The 10,380-nt window shown below is 33.5% G+C and overlaps 1 long non-coding RNA gene across 1 annotated transcript; it reads right to left on the reverse strand.

Annotated features, from left to right (window-relative positions):
* Nucleotides 1–5,501: 5,501 nt before the first annotated feature.
* LOC145070905 (uncharacterized) lies at nt 5,502–5,938 on the reverse strand. The gene is made up of 3 exons (XR_013690140.1): nt 5,873–5,938; nt 5,696–5,763; nt 5,502–5,599 (listed from the first exon to the last, which is right to left on the reverse strand). It is a non-coding gene; the product is annotated as an uncharacterized LOC145070905 (long non-coding RNA).
* Between the last annotated feature and the right edge of the window lie 4,442 nt (nt 5,939–10,380).

Consider the following 10,380-nt stretch of genomic DNA (forward strand, 5'->3'; position numbering starts at 1 on the left):
CTCCAAGATTTAACATCATCATCACATTCAATTTAAGAATCTTTAACAATTTTAGATTTGGAATTTATAGCATGCCAACATTTGATGATTTTTTCTTAGGAACCCAAATTTTCTTCATTGAGTTCGACATCAAACCATCATTTGAAGTATTTTGGTTCGGTAACCAAATTTTCTTGTTTTTGATCTTCTTCTTCTTCTTCTTCTTTTTGGATATTGAATATTTGAAATAAAAAACATCATCATTCTTGACAACTTCAACTTTGCAATTTTGGATCATATCCTTTGGAGTTTGGTACATTTGAACATCTTAGATTGAAGGCTTTCTATATGGAACCATTCCTTCAAATGAATCACAAGAACACAAACAATCATCGGTTTGAACTCCAACTGAACAAAAAAATTTCACAACATCATGAGAATCGCATTAAATTCCCTTGTCTTGAACATGTTGAACATCATGAACATGATGCACTTCTCCAAGAACATCTTCAACAAATTGAAGAGAATGAAGATCACTTGGATCTTCAATTAGAGAAACATATTGCTTTCTAACGAATTCTTTTTGTACTCCCTCAGTTTTATTTCCATCCCAAACTAACATATCCATCATTATTTCAATCAGATTTTTGATCTTACAAAAAGGTTGAAATATCACTTTTCTAGAATCATCTTTCTTGTTCCCATATGAAATCAAAGTATTCCATGTAATAAATACACCTTTCAACAATAATCAATAATATTGTTCTTCATTGACTTTGTAATTGACATCTTCAATCATCACGATCCAAGAATCATAAACCAAACACATCACAAGAAATTGGATATTGTGACATCCCTTTTTCATGGCCAAAAAATACCGGTTTGTTTACGCTTATTTTAAAATCAGAGTATCCTTTTTGAAAAATAGTATGTTTGAATTTTTTCCTAAAAAACATAATAATGATATTATCAAAGCATTTCTGAAGAAATGTTTTTTATTTTTCATCGTTAATACAGAAACATAGGCACAACAAAATATTACAAGCCTTACAGTAATTAAACTAGTGGCCTAATACTCCTTGAATCTCTCAACAAAATGTATCTTTCATATAGCCACTTGTGATACAATAAAATGAGTGGGTAAGGTTGGTAAACCTGGTGAGTACATAGGGTTTTCAACCCACAATAATATAATTATTATGTTTTAATCATCAAACAATTAACCCAATTTCCCATCCACATTATCTTCTTCATTCTTGAGGATCTACCTTAAGAATCATATATTTATTATTTATTTATTCCTAAGGATTATCCTAAGGAATAGGCACAAAGTCCATCACTGCTAGGGTTCATCCAACAGACACTAAGTCCATAGCTGCCGATGTTATCTATTAGGAACTAAGTCCATAGCTGCCAATGTTCATCTATAAGGCATAGCTGCCAATGTTATCTATTAGGCACTAAGTCCATAGCTACCAATGCTCATCTATAAGGCACTAAGTCCATAGCTACCAGGGTTTCTTTTGTAACACACTAAGTCCATAGATGCCAGGGTTTTTAGAGTACATCTGGTGAACATGTCATTCACAAAAACCTACATGTTGTGAACTACTAGCATTCTACTGGTCCGTCTAGAATAGCCTATGATCGTCATCTACACTCTGCTAGATGAGTGGGTCATCATTAAATTCAAGGTTTCTTATCATCTTTCACCCATCATCATCTATTTCATCTTTCATCTCCCATCATTCATCTATCCATCTATACCCAATATATTTATAGGTATAAAAATACATATACAGTTTAAATCACGTAAAACATATATAAATCGTTCATCTAGCATAGATATCATGAACATAGATAATAAGCACATATAGCATGTATTAATATTAAATACTTCATATCTATGTGTAAGATGAAAGTAACTATGCACTCACTTGTTACAGTGACAACTGGAAATTTAGGCAGCGCTTCGATTCTAACAATTGTCTTTTCCTTTGATGAAACCTAGTATCATTATCAGTAAGTTTTAGTCTAATATTTAAGAAGACTAATTATTAGTCTAGATTCATCATTAAATCAAAGTCTACTTTCCTGATCTATCGAGTAAGGAACAACTAGGTAGGATCATATTGTAGGTAGGATCCGTTTAGTATACGAAGTATATTGTTTGGGAATTCCTCTTTAAACACCTCACTAAATCACAACCTAGACATAATCCCCGTAAGTAGATCAATCAGTATAACGAATTGGAATCACTGATAAATCTTTTTTATAGGTTCATAATAACGATAATTAACTTAAACATAAGTTATAATTCAAATATTGTAAGCGTAACTCACTTACAAGGGGGTTTAGCGAGGAATCAGGCTCTGTGCGGGCATAACTTCAGAGCCGAAAGCATTTCTTGTCGGGGCCTTCTATCACTTTGTGAATCGCTACTAACACCTAGGAGGTGCTAGGGAAAGGCTTAGAGGGTTTCGGGTATTTGGGATTGAAATGGGTGAAGATATGTGAGAAAAAGAGTGAAAAACGCCTTCTATTTATAGGCTTCCAACACCGAGTACGCTGAGCGTACTAAAAATTATATTGGGCATATGTGCCATGTGTCGCGATCTCGTGGAAAGACGTGGGGAAGAAGTAGTGGCACAGATCTTGCCATACGTCACTTGCTGGTTACTCCAAAAACTAATTATTTTCTAAAATCCGTAACTTTCACATACGAGCTCCGTTTTGACACTCTTTATATCCACATGTAGGTATCCACAGGATCTACAACTTTTGTTTAGACTTCATCGGATAATTTTTATTCTATTTTTAAAGTTATATTTTTAACAGACTATGACAATTAAAGTCCGTTAATAATCCATAACTCTGTCATGCGACGTCCGTTTTTGACTATTTTTATATTGTTGCACTTCTATTAATGAGAGCTTCATTTATCGTTTAGGTTGTGTTGGCTAATAAGCGATCGATCTAAAATTTGGTTTCCGAGTTGTATGCTGTTATGCTAAATCTTAGAAAAATCATAACTTCCCCAAACAAAGTCAGATTCAGACATTCTCTATATGCACGCTCTCTATTGAGCGTCTACAACGACTTTGGTTTAGATTTCTAAGGCTAAAAAGTATTTTATCAAAAATTCATTTTTTACATTACACGGAGCCATGCGAGTTTAATTGCGAAACATCGATGGGTCATAACTTCTTTTTTATAAGTCGGATTTCAACGTTCTTTATATGTACGAAATCCTTGTGGCATCACTACTAGAAAAAAGGCCTTTTACGACGCTCATTGCGCGTCGTAAAACGCTCAGACGACGCGCAAATGCGCGTCAAGGAAGGCCCTGTCATAAAGAGAGACGACGCGCATTTATCACGCGCATTTACGACGCGCGGTTATGACACGCAATGCGTATAAAGGAAGGCCCTGTCATAAAGAAAGACGACACGCATTTGCGTGTCGTAACTTAACGACGCACATGTTTATGACACGCAATGCGTATCAAGGAAGCCTCCGTCAAGAAAGGTCATGTCATAAATGAAGACGACACGCATTTTTGCGCATCGTAATTTTAATTTTTTTTTAAAAATATATATATTTATATATTTATTAATTTATAAATTTAATTTGCATTTGATCTCTCATAATAGAAATAAAATACCATATACAAAAAATACAATCCATTGCATAATATTAAATAAAATACCATATACAAAAAATACAATCCATTGCATTTAATCTGTATGTATAACAAAGACACATGTGTTAAACTTGTTACCATTAACATCTAATCGTATGGACTCGAGTGTTAAACTTGTTACCATTAACATCTGATTCATAAGTCCTTTCTACAAGATTGTTACCTGCATAAATGAAAACAAACAGGAACATTAACAGCCCAACTATGACTCTTTTTGTCCCAGAATTTGAATTAAACCACAAGTGATAGCATTAGGCATTAGGCATTAGCATCTGGTTTAGCATACAAATGTCTTACCAACAAAGAAAGACAAAGTAGTATAGCATTAGGCATTAGGCATTAGCATCAGTGTTGGTCAAACACTCTGCATCAGTCGAAACTAAGGCAATTAAGACAATCCATAGTAACATTAGAGTTTCCCTGCACCAGTCAAAAGTATCCCCTATAAAGGATCAGGTAGAAACTCTATTCTCACGTTCAAGAGGTGAAAAAACTCTTCAAGTTCAGATAAGCATCACAAAAATCTGCTTAAGTATTTAATTCCCAGCCAAGGGTTAAATATCCCATTAAGAGACCAAAATAATCGGAACCACTGGTACAGTTAAGGATTACCCTCACAATAAAAGAAACACAAAAACAGGTGGTGCTATGCCCACAGTTACTAAGGAGAAATAAAAATAAATTAATAATATTCTAAAGCACAATCGACATTATGCAAATTATAAGTGAAGGCAACAATGTGACATTCAAAAGTATGCTTTCCCATTTATGCTAACACCTTAAATAAAGAAACACAGAGGCCTAAGATCATGAACTTTCAAGGAAGATGCATACCACATGGTAATATGTTTTTCAGCCAAAACCACGTTCTTTGTAAACTATGATCATGAGCCAGTCATTTACTTGTTCTCTATCTTGGATGTCCATATCCAGACAAAGTAAAATAAGATCTCAGTTAAAATGATGAATACAATAATTATGCAACCAGAACCATAGATAAAATTCAGTTTGACAATTGTAAGAATCACCTGTTTTGTTTTGAGAACAAGGGCTTTCCAAAGATGGCTACTAAAGCGGGGGATAAAAGATAAAAGAACCTGACTGCATATAATCAAAAACCAACAATTCAAGAATTATTTGATATGCGTACAATAGTTAATTAATATGTGTTAGCAATAATTTAATCGGTCAGAGCAAGATATAAATATGCTTTTTGGATGTTGACTCTTTGGTCTCCCATTAGCTCAAGAACTTCTTCTCACATAATCTATATCACTTGAAATGAAACTAGCATAAGGTTTCAACGTCACAATTATTGGTTAGCAATGAAAAAAACTTAACCGCAAGAAATGTCTCATACCAATTGCGTTCATAGAAAAATTGAAAAAAAACTATGGATTAGTGGATGTAGTCATATTTTTCTCTAATTATTTAAGTGCTTATACCAGATCTATTCCTTGAAAGCTAGAGAAACATTTTTTTATCAAACAGATGAAACATTGATTCGAAATCTAAACTCCATTGCAACTAATTTTAAAAAGAAAATAAATCAAAGAAAACTTCACAAGTTGAATAGACTCGAATCAAATTTCCAAATCCCAAATTCGGAAATAACTTCAACATCAAAAACAGGGATGAGGTGATTAACTGCTCCAGCTCGTTAATCACCTCTTCCTGCGGTCTATGAATCAAATCAATCATCCTCCATATCTACACACATCATCATTCAAACAAAACAAACATTTCAACTAATCAATATAAATAACATTTTAATAAAAACTAAAATAATAATAAATAAGTGATATATATATACATACCTGTAGAGTTCCACCGCCACCTGCGCTTTCACCATCATCCGACACACTGACAATTGTCCATGGATCATGCGAGTTCCAGTGGAAATCAACCACCTTATCCCTTCAATCATAGCACAATATAATCTTGTTTCAATTTTTATCTATTTTTTTATTTCTGTAAAAAGGAAAACCATTAATTAAAATTAAATATATATACCTATGTCCAGAGTGTCTGAACAATAAGCCAGGTGCAAACTTTGAGGCTGGACCAGAACGTTCACCAACCTGTAGACAAACAAACAAACCTTTTATTAAAAAAAAACAATTTGTTGCAAGAAAAGAATAGGGGAAAATGGAATAAAAGTAAAAGTGGTTTTTGGTTGAGTTGACACACCTTATTGTGATCCCAGATGTTTAAGACACCATCTTCTGCTGAGCTTCCAAAGATGGATGATTTGTCAGGAGACCACTGGAACATACAAAGTAATTGGAATTTAGAAATAGTGAACAATTGTTCTAGAAAGGGAATCCATAATTCCCTGGAATTCATTAGGCACATCTACTTCAACCCATGTTTCTTGATCATGCATTGCTTTCAGTTTTGTCATCTATAACAACAATAATAATATTATTAATCAAAAAATTGTTGTTTACCTTCTCTGTTGCAGTTACAAATTATTGTGACACGTTATATATTTGTAAAAAGTCTTGAAGCCTTAGTCTTGGATGCAAAAGAGCACGAACACCAAGAAGTTTTGCCCATCTTCCATGAGCTGCATCACAAGCTGCAAACACTGCTTCTATGTTTTCTCTCAATACATCAGCTCTGTTAAATGACACAGTTGCCCCTGTTAGAAAATTTCTAACAAATAAGCAACATATATATATATATATATATATATATATATATATATATATAATAGAACATATCACCATTTTCAACCAAGCAAAGTTTGAAGAATAACAAACCTGTAGCTCATTGAATTCTAGATCATACTGAAAGCAGCCTTTTGTACATTAGCCCTTCCTTCCAAATGTTTCCGCTTCTTCATATCTAAAATTAATTATTATAAACTATTAATTAAATTCAATAAAAAAAATATTGGGGATTCAATAATAAAATACTTCTCGAGAACTAGTATTGAACAAATTTTTAGGGATCAATGTATAAACAATTTATATATCAAATTACCGTGTAAAAAAATAAAAAATTTCTAAAATTCACAATGTCATGGATCCATTTAGAACAAGTTAAATTAACCTACTTGAATAAACATACATTCTCATGGTTGAAAAAAAAAACTAAGAAAACGTATTACCATTTCTCATGGTTGAAAATCGAAGAGTTACAAGCAAAAGATAAAATATAGCATGGCCAATGGCCACATTAATTCATCATCAATAATTATTCAAAACACAAAATCACTACAACTCCTTTTAGTGGTGTGCCTTAGCTGCAACTTTTCTTTGCGAATTTGCCTTTGACTGAAAAATCATTTGCACAAAAAATAGTTAATTTAAGATTTTTGGTTAATCGTTATACATACAAAGGGGTATTTTGGTCTTTTAAATGATTGCAATGGAACTAAATTCCATCCATTGGTTAAAGACAAACCAGATGTGCCCTAAATTTGACAAAATAAAAACATCTTTGGCCATCAACCATTAAATTAACATGAAAAAAATGTAACAATGGATTAAAATTTCAAGAATATCTTACCATTGAGTGCAGCAACACCCACAATTGAATGCATATAGTTAAATCACACATGTAGTCATATAGTGGCACAGAGCACAAATTATTAAAAACATAAAAATACATGTGAATATTATCAAATGAAGCATTTCTCACTTCATAAAACATATGTAATAGGTGCTAAAGACTTAATGATATCTGGGGAATTTCATCGAACACTTGGTGTTCGTCTAAACACCATGGAAAGACAAAGGTAAATTGCAGAAATCAAACACATAAATCACAAAAATGGAGTATAGGAGTTGATAATTCATTGAAATATGAACAAAAACAAAAACAATAGAGATGCACAATGGATTAACATAATAAATCGAGAAGTAAAAAAACAGAAGAACATAAGTCGATTTAGGGATGGAAGTTACCACTATGAAGGCCTGAACATCTTTATTCCTCTCTCTCTCTCACTCTCTCTCTCTTCTCGTTAAGCTGCTGGCGAGACTTGGCTGGCGACCCCTTTGGCAGAAGATATCGGGCGGTGTTTAGCGCCCTTAGCGACCCATGACAACCTTCCTAATGACGCCCACTCCTTTGAGCCTGATAATCATATCGAGAGTGCTAGATTGAGATCCGCTTTCTATTCAAATATGCCCAATTTTTTTGCAGGATACGGTCCAAATTTTTACATAAGAAGCGCCAAATCATTCAAAACTAGAAAAAGATATGTGAAGGAATGAAAATTAAATTCATTACCTGGGTCTCTAATGCAGAAGTTTCAAAGGTGATGACGAGATGCAATCGGGAAGCTAATGGAGCAAAGATACGGTTCTTCATCTGTGTGTTTTTTGATTTATCTGTGGGGAATCTGAAACAAACGAGAATCAAGATTCACATTCCTAATATTGAGACTTGAGAGTATAATTAGGGTTTTTTCTAACAATTTCAACATCGAGTGGGAGATATGGTGGTTCTAGTGGGTAGAAGTAAGTGGGGGAAGAAGTAGGCGGCAGTAAGGAAGGAGCGTTCATAATTTGGGCAAGAGGGAAAGGAGAAAAAAGGAAGGCGGGGTTTTTAATTTTTTCAAAATTTCATTTCCCCCTTTCCCCCACTATTAAAGGATGGAACGCGCGTTCCATTAAAAAATATAAAGTGACATCCTTAGACGACGCGCATTTTATTATAGGTGCCCTCCGTGTTTTTTTTAGACACTAATTTAAGGGCACACAATAATGTGTGTCTTCTATCCTTAAATTTTTTGAAGAGATGACATTTTTCTAATGTCACTCTCCTTTGCGTAACATAGATCAATGAGCGTCGTATTTTGCGCGTCGTAAAAGGCCTTTTTTCTAGTAGTGCATATATACTATAATTTTATTTAAGATTATTTACTCAAAATAGTATTCTATCAAAAGTCATTTTTACTGCAAATTATCTCTAAATTAACTAGCCCGAATCTGCGGGCGTTGCAATTATCTTTCCCTTAGGATGATTACATTCGGAATCATCAACAAAATAAGGCTTCTATAATGACTCCATAAGTTATTTTTTTATCCTAAGTAATAATCGTAACTCTTTTGTCCTTTCAAATGGGTATCTATCTCTTAGACTTCTTGACTGCTAGAGTGCTCAATCTTGCATCTGCTTTTCGTATTATGTTGGATTTTCAATCGTAACCTATGAGTTAAAAACTTGATCTTTATTGGAGACTCCTTATTCTTCTTAACAGACTTAACAAAAGATAAGTTCTTTACTTCGATTAACGTAACAGATTGATGGGTCATGTTCTCATGACCTCTCATCGTCTGATGCAATGCTTAGACTCAGGACTTTTAGAGTCAAATTTCAGAATGGAAGATACCTTCCTTTATGTTCTAATGTGTTATAATTGATGGGTTTTAAACATAGCAAAAAATCCTATGTGTGCATGCAACCCAAATTGTTGGATTATGTTTTCTCTATTAGACACACAAGCATTGAACACAAAAACTAGAAACCCAAGGAGGCATGTACAATTTTCGAAATCAACATAATCATAGGGTTTAGATACATACCTTTCTTATTATGTTGTAATAAAAAGTAACTCCTTGAAGATCTTGACTTTGATAGCAAGTTCCACAAATGTAACACTTCTAATGGCTCATAAACACACCAAAGTAAGAGGATGATTATGATACAGAGGAGAGAGGAGGGAGTTACTCAAAGTTTTGGCTCTTCTAGGGTTTCTTGAGATGGCCGAAACTTGAATGGGGTGATGTTCCTTTTATAGTTAAGGTTGCTTACTCCCAAAGCTAGGGTTTACTGGAGGAAACCCTAATTTCCAGCTTAAGGCCAAATTAGCCCATTGATCTCCCTTCTTAAGGCCATGGACTAAAATCCTTTAGGCCTCACTAAGATATTTAGCCAACCCTATTTAGGGTGATGCAATAGCCCAAAACACAACTATTAATTAAATGCAATACAGCCCTTGTACTTTAAATTAATTCATTTAATCCCAAAATTAATTCCAAACTAATTTCTGATTAAATATTAATTAAACAACATGATTTTTAATTAATATATTATTTTCATAACATATTAACAAATCATTTTATATACTAATTTTTTATTCGAAATAATAAATTCAACCTCTTTCTCAATTAATCATCCTATCTAGTTGCTAGTGTGAAGGCAACTCAAAAGGATTGTGCTGCTTTCAATTCAAGTATATATAAATTATAGTTATGGGCTTAGAAACCTAATCCAATAGTCTCCCACTTAGATAAGTCTAATAACTATAGTTGCAAGTATAACTTCAAAAATTGACTAGCAAATTGTAGCTCTTAAAGCTTTGTCGAACTCTCACCTAGTCAGTAACGTGTCCTAAGATAAGTGATCGTATAATCCTCCATTCTGCAAGATATCATGTGGACAAATGACATGAAACATAATCATTCTCACTGTCTAACAGTTTGTTTCCCGATTTCTAATTTTTAATGACAAAGTACTTAATTGATCACATCAATTCAGTCCTGACCGGGCCCGACACATAAGTCAACACCAAATCATCGAGGAGCCCAAAATATCGCTTTTCCCATTAGGGAAAAAGGAACAAATAAACTTCGACTTATATGCTTTCACCATTTACTCATCAAATCATGCACACCAATACGATTTATAACATCAAGTTACTGATGCGTTTACGCATTATCAATGCACAACCAACTCGTTAA

This window comes from Lactuca serriola, chromosome 8, assembly GCF_051521515.1.
Source record: "Lactuca serriola cultivar US96UC23 chromosome 8, Lser_US96UC23_V15, whole genome shotgun sequence".
NCBI classification, from domain to species: Eukaryota; Viridiplantae; Streptophyta; class Magnoliopsida; order Asterales; family Asteraceae; genus Lactuca; species Lactuca serriola.